The sequence below is a fragment of the Micromys minutus genome (assembly GCF_963924665.1).
Source record: "Micromys minutus genome assembly, chromosome: 31".
NCBI lineage: Eukaryota > Metazoa > Chordata > Mammalia > Rodentia > Muridae > Micromys > Micromys minutus.
This window is the reverse complement of record NC_137966.1, coordinates 13,082,156-13,098,331: the sequence shown is the minus strand read 5'-3', so window position 1 is coordinate 13,098,331 and position 16,176 is coordinate 13,082,156. Positions and strand designations below refer to the sequence as shown.

The 16,176-nt window shown below is 41.2% G+C and overlaps 1 protein-coding gene and 1 pseudogene across 3 annotated transcripts in view; one reads left to right on the top strand and one right to left on the bottom strand.

The window, feature by feature from the left end:
• CREBRF (CREB3 regulatory factor) overlaps positions 1–15,472 on the bottom strand; it is a gene marked incomplete at its 3' end in the record, with an annotated part of 53,986 nt that extends 38,514 nt beyond the window's left edge. For both annotated transcript variants that reach the window (XM_080942476.1, XM_080942477.1), the window contains exon 1: positions 15,384–15,472. The remainder of the gene's footprint in view (positions 1–15,383) is intronic.
• Positions 2,532–3,195, top strand: LOC308440262 (dnaJ homolog subfamily A member 1-like; annotated as a pseudogene). Its single transcript has one exon. The product of its transcript is annotated as a dnaJ homolog subfamily A member 1-like (transcript).
• Positions 15,473–16,176: the final 704 nt, after the last annotated feature.

Below are 16,176 nucleotides of genomic sequence, written 5' to 3'. Positions count from 1 at the left end.
TATAACATCTGTAAATTCATAAACATTATCCTTTGATTTATATGTATGTAAAAGCTGTCCCTTAATTTTTACTGTTTTAGGCTGAAAGGAGCTTTCTACCTACTGCCAAGTCCAGTTCCCTCATGAAGTATACTCTAAACTATTGCTCCCAAAGAAAGAAAAGTTACTCTGTTTTTAATGGTATGCATATGCTAAACAGAACAAGGACTTGACCTTGCGCAGTATTTCCAAGGATTGGGTTAAGCTGACTGTAACTTCCTGGCATGGGGTCTTAAAGAGGTGGAGGCTTTCTTTCCTTGATGGAAAGAAACTGAAAGACTACACCCACCTTCATCCTCTCCAAAAAGTGATTCTTGGTGTATGATCTTAGAACCAACGACATCAACCTGGATGCATTAGAATTACAAAAAATTGCAGGCCCTCATCTCTCCACCAGAACATACACTGGAGGGGTAGAGCTCAGGAATGCACTTTAATATGCTCTCCTGGACCCCATGGGGCTAAGAACCAGTATCCTGGTCTTGCACCCATTCAGTCTGGACACAATGTCACTTCTTTAAAAAGAACACAAGGCATCACTCCTTAAGTTGAACTACCTTCGCAGTTCTCACATTCAGCAGATTAGAGGATAAGAGTGGTGCACTGCTCTGATTTCAAAGACTGATTGTTTGAACAAATGAGTGGAGAAGGAACTCTAATTGTTCACTTAATTAGGCTAATGAGTTGACAGCCATTTGTATTTCCTAGATGTCTGCTGTCCCTTCCATAGCTGGCTTGCTCACTTCTACTTTTACACTGGTCCAGCTGAGGAAACACTGGCAGTGTAGGTCAGAAACAGAGTCAACAATGGCTTTCAGTCTAGTGCAAAAGTCTAAAGCAGTGGTTCTCAAACCTGTGGGTTTTGATTCCTTTGGCCTTTGGCAAAGGTCCACCTCCAAGAATATTTATATTACAGTCTGTAACAGTAGCAAAATTATAGTTTTAAAGCAGCATCAAAAATAATTTTATGGCTAGGAGTCACCACAACAGGAAAAACTGTATTAAAGGGTTGCATGCAGAATTAGGAAGGTTGAGAACCACTGGTCCAAAGAGAGAAAATATTATGCACACACCTGACAAACAAGTTTTTGCTCAGGTAACCTCCTGATGAGGCCCTACAGGTTTGCAGCCTAGTCCTACTCTGATCTTCCCACCTAATTTCTGTGGGAAGAAAGTCAAGTCATCTTTTCAGACTGATTATTTAGCTCCAAGAAGACAACTCCTTCATGCCATGTAACTCAACCAAATGGACTAGTAAAATCCCGGTACTCTACATCATCTGAATGTTACTTTCTAAAATCTGAAATTTACCATTACAAGCACCGGGGTTTGAAAATGTGAGAAGAAATAGAATCCCAGTCAATACAGACTGGTATCTACAAATGATGCTACCCTAGCAACCTGGCCTAACAGAACAACCAGAAAAGAGCAGCTCAGTCACAATTTTCACTTGCACATTACACAGCATTGAGTAATCCCTAAAAGGAAAAAGGAAACACCTAATCATGTCTGTAATGCCAGATACCCAGAAAACCTACAGCAGAAAGTGGTAAGTTCAAAGCCAGCCTGGAAGATATACACAACAGAACTCTTAGCTCAGAGGGCAGTAGGAAGAAAGGCAATAGAAAACATGACATGAAAGCAGAAGGGGGACTATTTACAGGCAGAAATGGGGTAGAGCAATGGGAAAAATGAACATGGTATAGTTACTCATATGTACAAAGGTGGTGTGTAATGAGACCCATCACTTTGTAAGCTAACTATTTGAAGGGCTAATTAAAGAGCTGACCAAACAGTTTAGAGGGCAAAGGCACTTGCTCCTCAAGTCTAAGTTCCATTCCCAGAACCCACATAAACGTGGAAAGAAAGAAGTGACTACACAAAGTTGTCTTCCAACAGCCACATGTACACTCTGGCATGCACGTGCACACACACAGCACAGCAATACATTTTTTTAAATTGAAAGGGCTTAGTGCATACAGCTTTAATATCAACTCTTAGAAGACAGGTATGCAAATTTCTTTGAGTTCAAAGCCACTATGTCTACATAGTGAATTCCAGGCCTGTCAAGACTACATAGCAGGACACTTTATCTTAAAATAAAATGTCTTATCACTTAGATCTGTGATGTGGGTTATTTTTCTTTGATTGTGTGAACAGAGTGGAAGAAAAGATAATGGTATCTATCCTATAGCATTTACCATCCACAGTATCTCCCATAATGAGACACTGCTCCAAAAGTGTTCCCTCTAATGACCAGCATTTACAAATGGGACATTAGTATCTGATGAGTCTTGAAAAAGCCCAGGTACTTAAAAGATGGCAGAATAACACTCAGGGAAGGAAGGTCAAAGAACTTGCACTCAAGGGAACTTGCACTCTTTATACTTCATAGGCCTCAAAAATATTCAAATTTTTGATACTGAAATACACCAGGTGCTACGCTCCTCTTTCCGCTCTCCAGCACCGGCCCGATCACCGGCTGTAAAAAAATGGTGAAAGAAACCACTTACTATAATGTTCTGGGGGTCAAACCCAATGCCACTGAGGAAGAATTGAAAAAGGCATATAGAAAATTGGTCTTGAAGTACCACCCTGATAAGAATTCAAATGAAGGAGAAAAGTTTAAACAGATTTCTCAAGCTTATGAAGTTCTTGATGATTCCAAAAAAAGGGAATTATATGATAAAGGAGGCAAGCAGGCCATTAAAGAGGGCGGAGCAGGTGGTGGTTTTGGCTCGCCCATGGATCATGGATATCTTTGACATGTTCTTTGGAGGAGGAGGAGGAAGAATGCAAAGAGAAAGGAGAAGTAATGTTGTGCATCAGCTCTCAGTGACCTTAGAAGACATATATAATGGCGCAACAAGGAAACTGACTCTGCAAAAGAATGTAATTTGTGACAAATGTGAAGGCCGAGGTGGTAAGAAAGGAGCAGAAGAGTGCTGTCCCAACTGCCCGGGTATTGGACCAGGAATGGTTCAGTAAATTCAGTCAGTGTGCATGGAGTTCCAGGGTCATGGCGAACGCATCAGTCCTAAAGACAGATGTAAAAGCTGCAATGGAAGAAAGATGGTTCGAGAGAAGAAAATTTTAGAAGTTCACATTGTTTTTGTTTTAATATTCAACTATAGTAGTGTCTTAAACGTTAAATGAAGAATAAACACAAATATAAAAAGCTCTGACTTTGACCTGTATGTATGGTGACTTTAATGTTCAAGATGAAAATGAATGCTTGTAAAACCTAGTTTAGGAAGTTCCTAGCATCTGTTAGGCCATAACTTGTGTAACTGATAATAGTTGTGTACATTAGACCAACATGCTAAGTACGTGTTGTATGACCCTTCATTGTTAAGCTATGGAATTAAAATTCTGTATTTAACTGGTAATCAAAAGAAAAGTTACATGTTGGTCTGTTTAGTTGTATGAAGTGAACTAATTTGTGATTGATGCCTTTGTATTGCCTCAGCTAGAAGGTGGCATACTACATTTCGCCTGTGTTATTAGTTGACAGAAATGATACATTCCTAAAGAAGTATATCATAAGCTACTGCTTAAGGGCTTGCTCTTGTAGATTGCATTCCCTTTTGCTGTGACATTTTAAATATATATCTATAAACAAAATATGATAACCCTTCTCCCCTTTTCAAACTGTAAGTCCTTGCTTGGGTGTAGTGACTTCCAAAGCCCAAATAACTTATAAATTAATAAGTGATGAGATATGTATGTGGAGAGGTGATTTGCATGTATAATCCAGGAAAGGTGTTCCTTAGGTCTGTCACAGCCTTTCTATTCAACTTGGGCTCCAACATAACTGCAGCTTAATGTTGGTAGTGTAGCAAGTTATGAATAGATTGTTGTATGTGTTCAAGGCACATGCTTATATCTGGATATCAGAATTTAAGTAGTTACTGAAATGTATGACTGTCTAATACACTGATTACAAAGTGTTTCCAGTGTGTCACTGCAGCAGGCCTTTTTTTCCTCATTTTCAAAGCATTATGGGCTTTAGTAATGTTCCTGAAATGTGCAAATGCTTAATATATATGGCTAAAGAATAAAGGAGCTCAAGTCAGTAAAGAAAAAAAAAAAAGAAATACACCAAAAGCAAGGGTTATAATTTCCCAAAATGTGACTAAAAGTACTTGTTATAAGGTATAGTTACTCAACCAAAGGACTGTTATGGTTTGAACAACACTGAACAAAAACCTACTGCCATCACTGCAGGACTCCTCAGACCTTTAAGGAGCTGCTGCGCACTCTTAATCTCAAGGGCTGAAAACAGCACATGCCAGAGCCAGCTCTCTGAGGCAGGGAGATGGGGTCAGTAAATGTTGAGCAACAACAGTACACCAACCAAGAAGATCGTTCCAATCTCGTTCACAGCCCTGTTTCCGCTCTCATATTTTTTTCATTCTCTGAATATATGCTAAGATATAACACACACACACACACACACACACACACACACACACACTATGTGTGTGTGTGTGTGTGTGTTAGACAAAGCAGCAGCTAAAGCGAGACAGTACACACAATCAAAGGTCAGCTTACAAAAAGTTTATTCCTAGTGCTCTGCAAACTATTCACCATAAATGACTTCAAAATCAAATCCAAGAGTTGACTGGTGAGCCCCAAGACCTCTCTGCTCCTGAGTTTTGGCATATTCCATACTCACAACAAAAAATACTGAAGACTCTTTATAGACTACTGGAACCATGGTGGCTTGTGCCAATAATCCCAGCACTTGGGAATTGAGGCAGAGGGATCACTACTCAAATTCCAGGCTAATCTGGACTACATAATTTTTGTCTCTCTAAGATAAAAAGAAACACACACATATACACACAAAAACCTCTTTATTAATGAAATATCTTATGAATGAGTAAGCAGATATTATACATGACATTCAGAATTACTTTTTATTGCCTTAACTTAGGCCACTGTCTCCTTTTAGTAACTTGAAAATAGCTCCTCACAGTAAGTAGTAAACTGCTTTCTGAGTCATTCAACACCAAAACAGTGTTTAAAAATTTTGACACACCCAATATTATAGCTACTATCTAAAAAAAGAGAAATAACAAGTGTTGAAGAGGACAGGAATAATCAGAACCCTTATGAACTACTTGCTGGTAGAGATGTAGAATGATACAGATGATTAAGGAGAATCTGGCAGTTCCTCAAAAAGGTTAAAGGATTATCACATGATCCAACAACTCTATTCCTGACTTAAATAGCAAAATCCAAACAGATGTGTGCCCCCACACTTAGAGCACCGTTAAACACAAAAGCCAAGAGGTAAAAACAACTGAAATAGCTACACATGGACACACAACAGAATACTGTTCAACCATAAGGATGAATGCAGTTTTAACAAATGCTACAACAAATCATGAAAACAGTATATGAAGTGAAGTAAGTCTAATACAAAAGAATAATTGTATAACTCCACTTGTATCGTGGTCCTAGAACAAAGAAAATTCATAAAGACAGGAAGTAGAACTGGGGTTACCAGGTGCTATAAGTGGTAGTATAATGGACAATTTCTGTTTGAGATGGGAACTCTAAAGTGTTCTGGAAACAGTGGCAATGGCTATACAACATTGTCAATTACACACTTGAAAATGGTAAAATGGTACCAAGAATGCTGGCTCATGCTTGTAGTCCCAACACTCAGGCATGAGGATGAGGCAGAAGAACTGGCACAAGTTCGAGGTGAACCTTAATAACCTAGCAAGTTAACCGACCAGCCAGGATCACACAGTGAGAACCCATAACAAACAAATGTGAAATAATTTTCTGTATACGTTGCATTTCTAACCTATTATTAGTAACATTTTATTATAAAAAACTTGTAAATAAAAGATATCACACAGAAAGATTAGACAGAAAGACTTAAAATCTATGCATCTCATTGAGCAGTCAGAGCAGCCACACTGAAGCTATGAGAGTCACTTTGGATTTACACTTTAACAATCTATTTTATTTTTATGTACTTATCCATCACACACACACACACACACACAAAATCCATGACAGTTAAAACTAGAAAAACAATTAGCTTTCTAGCTTTTTATCTTTTCTCATAACTCATGTGTCCATTACTTGAGTTCCATCCTTTCTCATCACCTCATCACATGCTTGACTTTTCTTGATCGTCTACATGTTATACCCATATGTGCATTATGAGTATATGCATATACACATTCTAGGCTAGGAACTATATAAGGGACATGTGGATTTCTTCTTTCTGAGATTATGTGGCCTTAATTAATATACACTAATCCACTTTATATATGTACCAGATTTTCATTATCCATTTACCGGTTGATAGACAACTAGATTGATTCCAATTCCTTGCTATAGTGAATAAAGCAATAGATGCTGGAAGGTGTGTGTACAATTTCTAAGTATTTTAGGCAAGAAATACCAATGCATTATATACTATTATATAATCACAGACCACTGTTTGTTTTGATCTGTCCTAATCTTTACTAGTCTGTATCCAAGACTTTTCCCCACATCATTAGAGGTCTTGGAATCTACTATCTTTAAATTATACAAACCAACCATTCTAAAATAAGAAAACCGAGATTGGAACATAGCTCACATTTACTATGCCAGCATTCAGTAAGCAGAGGTAGAAAGATCTTTGTAAGTCTGAGGCCAGCGTGGTTTACATGCACGTTCCAGAACAACCAGGGTATGTATAGAGAGATCCCAGCTCATAAAAACAAACAATGGGTGGGACTTTCCCAATAACTAATTTAAATAATAGGTTTTTCCAGAAGCTTAAAGGAAGAAAGGAAGGATTACAATCCAACTTTCACGTTTCCTAAAGCTCTCCAACAATGAGACTTATGAGACTTTGACTTGTGTATTTTTGCTCACGTTCTTCTTCTTCCTTGCTTTCACTGACAGAGATGTCTTTAAGACTAATCATCATATTCCTTTGTCTGTTTTACCATAGTGCCAAAACCAATGCCAGAAATTGGAGAGCTTGGCTGACAATGAATGAAAAATCTCGGAAGACCACAGATCCTTGGGGACAATGAGTCAGAGGTAAAGCACTCTGACTTTCATACTCAATGAGGTCACTAGAGAGAACTCTGACATTCAATACTTACTTATTGAGCACTCTGTATATGTGCCAAAAATATCTTACAACAGCTTCCTAATTTGTCTTAAAAACACTAATATCAGATAGAAAAAATATTAAAAGTTGAAATCTCGAGTATTTTTTAATTCTTAGAAATCTTTTATGAACTTGAGTTGATTTTAGAGACCTGCAATAATTCTTGTCTAGGAAGGAAAGGGTGAAGGAGTAAGATTTTAAAAGTAAAACACAAACTCAACCCATGCTTTGAACTGACATAGATGTCATCTGTTTAGACCGTTTAAAATAATCCATCTCCCTTCCAGTTTTCTCAATTGTTCTACAGAAAGCTACAGAATACAGGAAGAGAAACTGTGATTGGGAGCAGCAGCTTGAAACCCAGCACGGGTGTACGCTGCAATGTGCACACATTTGCACCATGACAAGGAGGCACCTGAAGGCACCCTCACAACTCTAGTTATTACTCCTGTCCTTGGTGACTTGGGCTGCTCTTCAAAATTCACTGTTTCCACCCTTTTTTAGATTTCGCACATTCCAATGATAACACAAGCTGTAACATGAGCATGGCACTACAGCACCAGGGTCTGTGACAGGTTAGACTCGGAGCTAGAGGAGCCATGGAGTCAAGTTTGCAGTCGCCTCTTCTCAACTCAAAGACAAAAGCCGAGTGTTGTTTTAGCTTAGTGCCCAGAAAGACGTTTATGATAAGGAGATTCTAGATTAAATATTCTGCCTAAGACCGATATAGAGACCTACACCTGAAATTCTTGTACTAGGGAGGGAGAGGCAGAGATTGGCAGAAATGGCAGCAACATGATGATCTCAAGCCATCTTACTTGAGCACAGAGTTGCAATCTGGGCTAAATTAAGACCCTGTCTCAAATACTAACTCTAAGGGCTCACATAACAGTTTGAGGGATCTACCAGAGGCCTGGAGCTTGGGCCCTGGTACCCACTTTAAGTTGCTCATAACTGCCTCCATCTAAACCCACAGACATATTTACACACACAAAGCAGGGGGGAAATGTTGAGGCTGGTGAGATGGCTCACTGGTCAAGAGTACTCGCAGCTCTTAGAGAGGTCTTAAGTGGGGTTCCTAGAACCCATATCAAAAACCTTACAATGACTTCTAACTCCAGCTCCAGGAACCCATGCTATCTTCTGGACTCAGTAGGCATATTACATACAAGATACACACCCACCCACAACCCCCCCACACACAATTTTTTTGAAATCCCACAACAATGAAATCCAGACATAGTGACTTAAGGCTATGCCCCAAAGCTCAAGAGGTTATAGTACAACTGCTCAAGGCTGAAGGTTAGCCTTATACCACCTCCTGAACCCAAAAGTTCTGGGCCAACTTGGCCTATAGAGTGAACCTTGTCTCAAAAAAACAAAACAAAGAAAAGCTCAAACAAAAACAACTACCACCTAAAAAATGTTTCTTACAAAAATTTTTTTTTCTTGAGTCAGGGTCTCACTATGTAGTGTATGACCTGCTATGTAGAACAGGCTACTGGCTACTCTGTTTTTTTCCCTTTTTTGCTGTTACTGTTCTTTTTTTTTCTTTTTTCTTTTTTTTTTTTTTTTGAGACATAGCCTCACTATTACATAACCCAATCTGGTTTCAAACTAATGACCCTTCTGCTTCAGCCTCCAAAATGTTGTTATTATCCACCATGCGAGGAAAGGGTTCTATCTCCTAAGTAAAGCTTAGGTACATCATTCCAGACATTTAATTGCCTTTTTATGTAAAAACCTTTCCATCTTACTTTGCAGGGATATTGTAATTCTGTATTAAACTGTATAGTCAGAACACACACAAAAAAGACTATCAATAAATAAAGGCAATTTTCTCAGACTCCTTCTTTAGTATTTAATTGAGTTTTGGGATTCTGCTGTTATAAAGGCATAACTCAAACCAAGTTCAGAATCTAATCCTTAAACTCATTACAAAAACTCAGTTACCTAGAATTAAAAGTGAGGGCTACTCAGAGCTGAGACTGGCACAATCCTACAATCCCACCTTCCTATGGCAGTGGCTATCAACCTGTGGGTCAAGACCCCCTTGGAGGCTGAATGACCCTTTCACAGGAGTCACATATCAGACATTAAGATTATAATTCATAATAGTAACAAAATTACAGTTGTTAAATAATAACAAAAATGATTTTATGGCTGGGAGTCACCACAACATGAGGAACTATATTAAAGGGTTGTAGCATTAGAAAGGTTGTTAGAGAATAAAAGAGAACTATAATTTTAATAAATACATTTACTCAGGTCATTCTAGGTTATTAAACAATCTTGTTTTCTGTTTTCTGAGTGTGATTTTCAATCATGCTGGCTTAATCAACAAAATGATCTTGGAATTCACAAAATAGTTCACAAACATAGCTAATCCCTAGAACCCACATGTCCTTCGCCTCCAGATATGTGTCATGATAAGCTCTTGCACATAAAATAAAGTGTAAACTTGGGGACTGAACATAACTAATGCATCCTACCAGTAGAGAGTGTGTTCTACATCGCTTTGTTCTCTTTGTCTGTTCTCTTCCTACCAGAGGACTGAACTCATAGTATCAGTCTTGTGGTAAGCACCTAAAGTCACCAAGCTATCTTTCTCCTCAGTTCTCCTCCATCTGACTTTACACTACACTAAGCCTTGTCATTCTGAGGTATTCTGAGTCTTTGTTTAAAGGATGTATTAATTGTATTGATGTGTAAAAGTGTTTTGCCTGTATGTATGTCTGTGCTCCAAATGTAGGAAGTGCCTGGAGCAGCCAGAAGAGATGTAGAATCTCCTGGTATAGGAGTTACAGATAGCTGTGAAGTGCCATGGGGGTGCTGGAAATTACATGGAGGTCCTCTGCAAGCACAGTCAGTGCTCTTAGCCACTAAGTTCTCTCCAGCCCTTCTACACTGAAAATTATGAACTAAGCTATCCCTAACTCCTCCCCCATAACCATAAGGACTTCTTTTTAAATTTTATTCTTGTAGTGTTTCAACTTCCTCAGTGAACAAGGCTTTACAGAGAAGATGGCAGGTCCATCAGGAAGAGCAAGCAGCAGCAAACCCTCAGACACAGTATTATACTCAAGAAGGTACATGGAGAAACCCAAGAAACTGCTTGCTTGTAGTGGTGGCACACACCCAATATTCAGGTAGTTATATCTCTTGAGTTCCAGGCCACCCTAATCAACAGAATAAGTTTCAGGACATCCATGGAGAGCTATACAGAGAAACAGAAACTCTGTCTGAAAAAAAAAAACTAAAAGATCAGCAAGCTTAGCAAAGTACTAAAACCCTGCCTGACCTTTAATCCCAGCACCTAGGAGAGAGGCAAGTGGACCTTTGTGAGTTCAAGGGCAAACACTGTTATACAGTTAGAGTCTATCTCAAGAAAGAAAAGATATTTAATTGAAAACACAGTCTCTAACACAAGATCTCTCATCCGTGCTGGTGTTGAAATGACAAAATAGTTTCATGCCTGATGCTTTTAATCACAGCACCTGAGAGATAAAGGTAAGACTACAGGAGCTCAAGGCCAAATTCAACTACATAGAGCACAAGCCTAGCCTGAGATAGTCTCAAAAAAGACAGATGAAAAGAGCAAATGGAAAACTGGAACTAGGAGGTCAACAGCAGATTAGAGAACTGCTTACAGAGTAACTTCAGATAGAGACAAGATATGGCTAGTGATGGAACAGAACAGTACTACAGATATGAAGTAACACTGAAGTCCTCTGCAAATCTCCTAGCCTACTTTGTCCCAAAAATATGAATTAGACTAACCAGCAAAAGTTTTACAGCCTGGCAAGATGGTTCAGTGAATAAAGGCACTTGCTACCAAGCCTGACAACCTTGGAGTTTAAACCACAGGACCCTCACAATGAAAAAAGGAGGATCAACTCCTACAAGTTGGTGCCTAATCTTCTTGTGCATGCTGACCTATACATGTGACCTATACACACAAATTCAATACTTTTTTTTTTTTGAAAAAGAATTTGTGTCCCCCTACCACCACAAGGAACCTTGCTATATAAAAGAATTATCATAAACCAGATATGACATGGTGGCACTCATATTTAAACCAAGTAGTTGGGAGGCAGAGGCAGACAGATCTCTGAGTCTACATAGTGTTCCAGGACAACTAGGGCTATGTAGAGAGACCATGTCTCAACAACAACAAAAATTCCAATTAACACAAACCAGTAAAATACAAGGCTCTTTCCAGCATGGTAGTGAACACCTATAATCCCCTACTGGAATGGGAGATGTAGGAGGGTCAGGAATTCAAGATCAGACTCCTGGATACACAGTTTGAGGTCAGCCTGGGCAACAGGAGACACTATCTCAAAAAAATCATACAACAACAACAACAACAACAAAACAAGTTGTAGACCAGTTCAAAGCCAGCCTGGAATATATACCAAAAATAAAGTCTCAGAAATGGGACGGGGTGGGGGTGGGGGATAGGGAGGTATCTCTAAAACAAACAGGTCTATAGCCCAAATACGTTTTCAGTGATCACCATACAAACTGCAGAGCTTTACAGTCATTATAGAGATTATTAAATATTTACTATTTAATCCTATGCAGTAAAAAGTTCAACTACACCTGTCCTGGTATGAGAGCCAACAACTGTGGTGTATCGCAATGACACCAGTAATGCAAGGAGCTAAAGCAGGAAAATCATAAAATTCAAAACAACCTGGGGGGCTGGAGAGGTGGCTCAGTGGTTAAGAGCACTGCCTGCTCTTCCATAGGCCCTGAGTTCAATTCCTAGCAACCACACGGTGGGTTCACCACCATCTGTAATGGGATCTGATGCCCTCTTCTGGTGTGTCTGAAGACAGCTACAGTGTAATCACAATAAATAAATCTTTTTTAAAAATTAGAATCTTTAGAGCCCCAACTCACAGAACCAAACAAAATGATGTGACAGATTAATGACCAGCCAATATGTTTATTTTAAAATGAAACACTACTAAATGTAGTAAAAGTCAGTGAGATCTTTGCCAAAACAGCCAGGTACAAACCTAACTGGAAATAAGCCTATGCTAGTGACTCTCAAAATCCTATCATCAGGCTTGACTAAAAACGAAGCTTTAAAAGCTAACAAAGAATTCAGTTTACTATTTTAAGAAGCACTACACTGTCAAGTGTGATAGTTCACACCTTTGATCCCAGCACTCAGGAGAACACAGCAGGCAAATATCTGTGGGTTCAAGGCTAGCCTAGTCTTCACAATGAGTTCCAGGACAGCCAGAGATATACAGGGGGAAAAATAACACAAAAATAAAAACTATACTACACTAATACTGTTAAGATACAATTACTACATTACACTACTACAGTTAGGATACAATGTCTCTGGACTCCCACCACCACCTTTATCAGCTATCCTTTTCTCCAGACTTACAACAGTCAATGGGGTTGTTTTCTTCATCAAAGTTTGGTTTCAGTTTGTTATGCAACATACAGAATGACAAGGTAAATGGAGAGCTCAATATTGCTTCTGCAAGTATCTCTTTTTCTATTCCTACTATACTAAAACTTCCAGAGCTGGCCAGTGTTACTTGTAGTCCAAGTAGGAAAAAAATGCTTGAGGCACAGGAATTCAAAACCAACTGGACTACAAAGTAAAACCCTGTCTCAATAACATCTTGGAAACCCCAATATATATATATATATATATATATATATACATATATATATATATATTAAGCATATGAAAGAATTTTAGCTAAAAATAAACTCTAGTGTGTGTGTATACATACACATATGTGTGTGTATGTATGAAACTAACTTTTCAAACAAAACGACACCCCTTGATTAATTATCCCCAGGTCACATTAAAACAACTCTTGCTTGGTTTTAACTTTAGTTATACCCTTTTATAATTGATTGTGGCATTATGATGGATTGGGACTTAGCGATACAACACTAAATGATTAAAAAAATAGGGCTAATATTTTATTTACTATAAAAACTATAGGGCTGGAGAGATGGCTCAGTGGTTAAGAGCACTGACTACTCTTCTAGAGGTCCTGAGTTCAAATCCCAGCTCACAACCATATGTAATGAGATCTGATGCCTTCTTCTGGTGTGCCTACATAAAATGAATATTTTATTAAAAAAAAAAGAGTGAGCTGGGAAGACAGCTACAGTGTACTTATTCATAATAAATAAATAAATCTTTAAAAAGTCATATATAGTCAGATGGTGGTGGCCTGCACCTTTGACCCTAGCACTTAAGAAGGCAGTGGGAAATGGATCTTTTCGAGTTCAGGTCAGCTAGGACTATGTAGAGAAACAAAATAAACAAAAAATAAAATAAAATAAAAATTTTATCTAATTTTAAAAATATATCAAATAACCTGGGGTTATATTTTTGCCGAGTTTTTACAAAACTGTGAATCAGTCACATAAATACAATACTAGAATTGATGAATGAATTATTTACTATTTGTTAATAATCTTCAGCTCAACTCTTGAATAGCCCCCTAGAGTTGATATCTATGATGCATTCCTACTCCTAAGTACTTAACCAAAGATTAATCAATAGCCTAGTACCTTGGACAATATGAATGGGATCACAGGTTATAAGCTCATCTTAAAAGGAGTTTGAAAAAGCATTTAACAATGCTAACATGGTGCCAAAACAATTCCAATTTTGTATCCATAACACTTCCCCCTTTGGTGTATGTCTCAGCTATTTTAAACTAGGTAACACTGAAAAATATTTTAAAGTACAACCAAGTGACAATCATTTTACCATGAGCCACAAAATTTACAAAGAATTCCCATTTCTACCTTTTAAAAGAATAAGTCAGATCTTCATTCTTTTTTTTTCCACCTGCTGATGCTGGAAAGACAAAAGTCCCAAAGACTCATCAGACCTAAATACTTTTCTCAAGGCTCAGTTTTCTCATGAAGTTGATCTATGTTAGCTTTCAATTTATGTGAGCAAGGGAGATAAATTAAGACTTGAAGTACATGGACCTGATCTTAGGAAGGTATCCACGTGGGGAAAAAAACCAAAAATGCCGCTCATTCGTCAATTGTGCCTGCTTTTCTAGTCCCAATTTTCTCTTTGCAATGGCCAGAAAAAGCAGAAGTTCCTCTGAATGGCTGCCTCTACACGGTAGGCCTGGTACAGAAACACACCCCGAACTACCGAAATACCTCCTTACGACAGTCTTAAGACTCAAGCCTGCTCAGAAACAGAACTGTTTGCTTTCTTGAGTTAAAGGAGAGAGATTACAGGGTTTGGAGGCAGGATTTATCAAGCAGCAGAGTGCGGACCCAGAAGGAGAAGCCAGAGACTGACTCCATCTAGTCCCAGGAACCGCCCCCTGGGAGGCTAGACTGCCCTCGGTACTTCCCTGGCCGCCTCCACTCGGGAGCGGCCCGGACCGGGTCAGGCTCGTCCGGGCGGCTTCCGGGTCCTCTAGCCCACACCCGGCCCGCCTCCCCGGCCCGGCTCCGCTCCTCGCCCTTTGCCCCATCTCCGCCCCTCTCAGTGACCACCCCCCACTCCCCCGGCCCGTCCCCTCCCATCTAATATGGCCGCCCCACCGGCCCAACCCCCAGCACAGCCTAACTTACTGGGGGCCCGCGGCACAGCCTCCCTGCGCCCATTGGCGGCACCGCCCCCGTTCACCTCTGCCATTGGACAGCACGGGCTGCCACTCGACACCGAGGGCTCTGCCTCCGAGCATTTCAAGCTGCTTAGAGAGGACATATAAACAAATCCCGAGAGGGAGGCCCCCGTCGCCCGCCGCCTCCGGGGAGGGGCCGGGGGGAGCAGCCACCCCGCGACGCCCCTGCCCAGCGTTCTCCCGGCCCACTCCTCCGTCCCTGGCCTTCCGAACGCTAGCTGAGCCGGTCTCCCTCACACGCCCCTCTCCTCCCCTCCCTCCCGGCCCCTCCCACCCGCTCGCCGCTCTGACAGGCCGGTTGCCGGCAGTCGCGGTCTCCGGTTCCCGGGAGCGCAAAAGGCACGGCCCTAACGGGGCCGCCCGCCCGCGGGCGCCCGCCTTTTATATAACCGTCGGCCGCGGGGGCAGCCCGGTCCGGCTCTCCTCGGCGACCCCGTTCCGCGCGCCCTCGGCCCAGCGGCCCCCGCCCCGCTCGCCCGGAGCCGGGCACCCGCGCCTCACAGCCGCGGTTCTCTGCCGCCGCATCCCGCCCGCCCGTGCGGCCGCTCAGCACTCACCTGAGGCGGGAGGCGGTTCAGGCACTGGGTCCGGCCGCGCTCAAGCGGCCGCGGCCCCTCTCCATGCTGCCTCGGTTTGTTTTGTTTATGTCCTTCCTGACGGGTTCCCGGAAATCGCGTGACTCGTCCCCCTCACGTGGGCCGCGGCGAGGAGGAGGAGGGAGGCGGGGGCCCGCCGCCCCAGGCCAATCGCGAGGCGCTCTGAAGTCTGGCCAATCAATGGCTCGGCCTGGCTGGCGCCCAGTCACGTGACACCAGAGGGGCGGGTTGCTGGGGCAAACCAGGAAGAGAGGGCGGAGCGGGGGCTCTGAGACTTGCTGCTGAGCGTGGGCGTGGGCCGCTGGGGATGGCGAGCAAGAAGCTTGCGTTTGTGCGTGATGTTCTTTTCAGAGGCTTCCATATTCAGTTTGTAGGCTCAGAACTAAGATGAGGACCGAAGAGTCCGAATGCCCACTTTACAGCTTAACTGAACCACGGGGGATTAAAGGAATATTAATTGGTAGGGAGCTGCATCGACATTGTTTAGTAAATGACGTTCCTGTTCCCCGATAGAATTGGCCTTCAGTTGTTTAGTCATTCATCAACTCATATTTATTGAGTCTGGATCCCCAGACCCTGAGTCAGCTTCATGCATCTCTGGGATAGGACCTGTATTCAGCTGTGCAAACAAACTGCTACTAGATGCTCTGTGGCCAAGGCTATGCGTGACAATGTGATTGACTTATTGCCTGATCCTGTTGACAGTTTCTATCGGATGTGTAGTTTGTGGTAGGTTTATGATCCCAAATAGTTC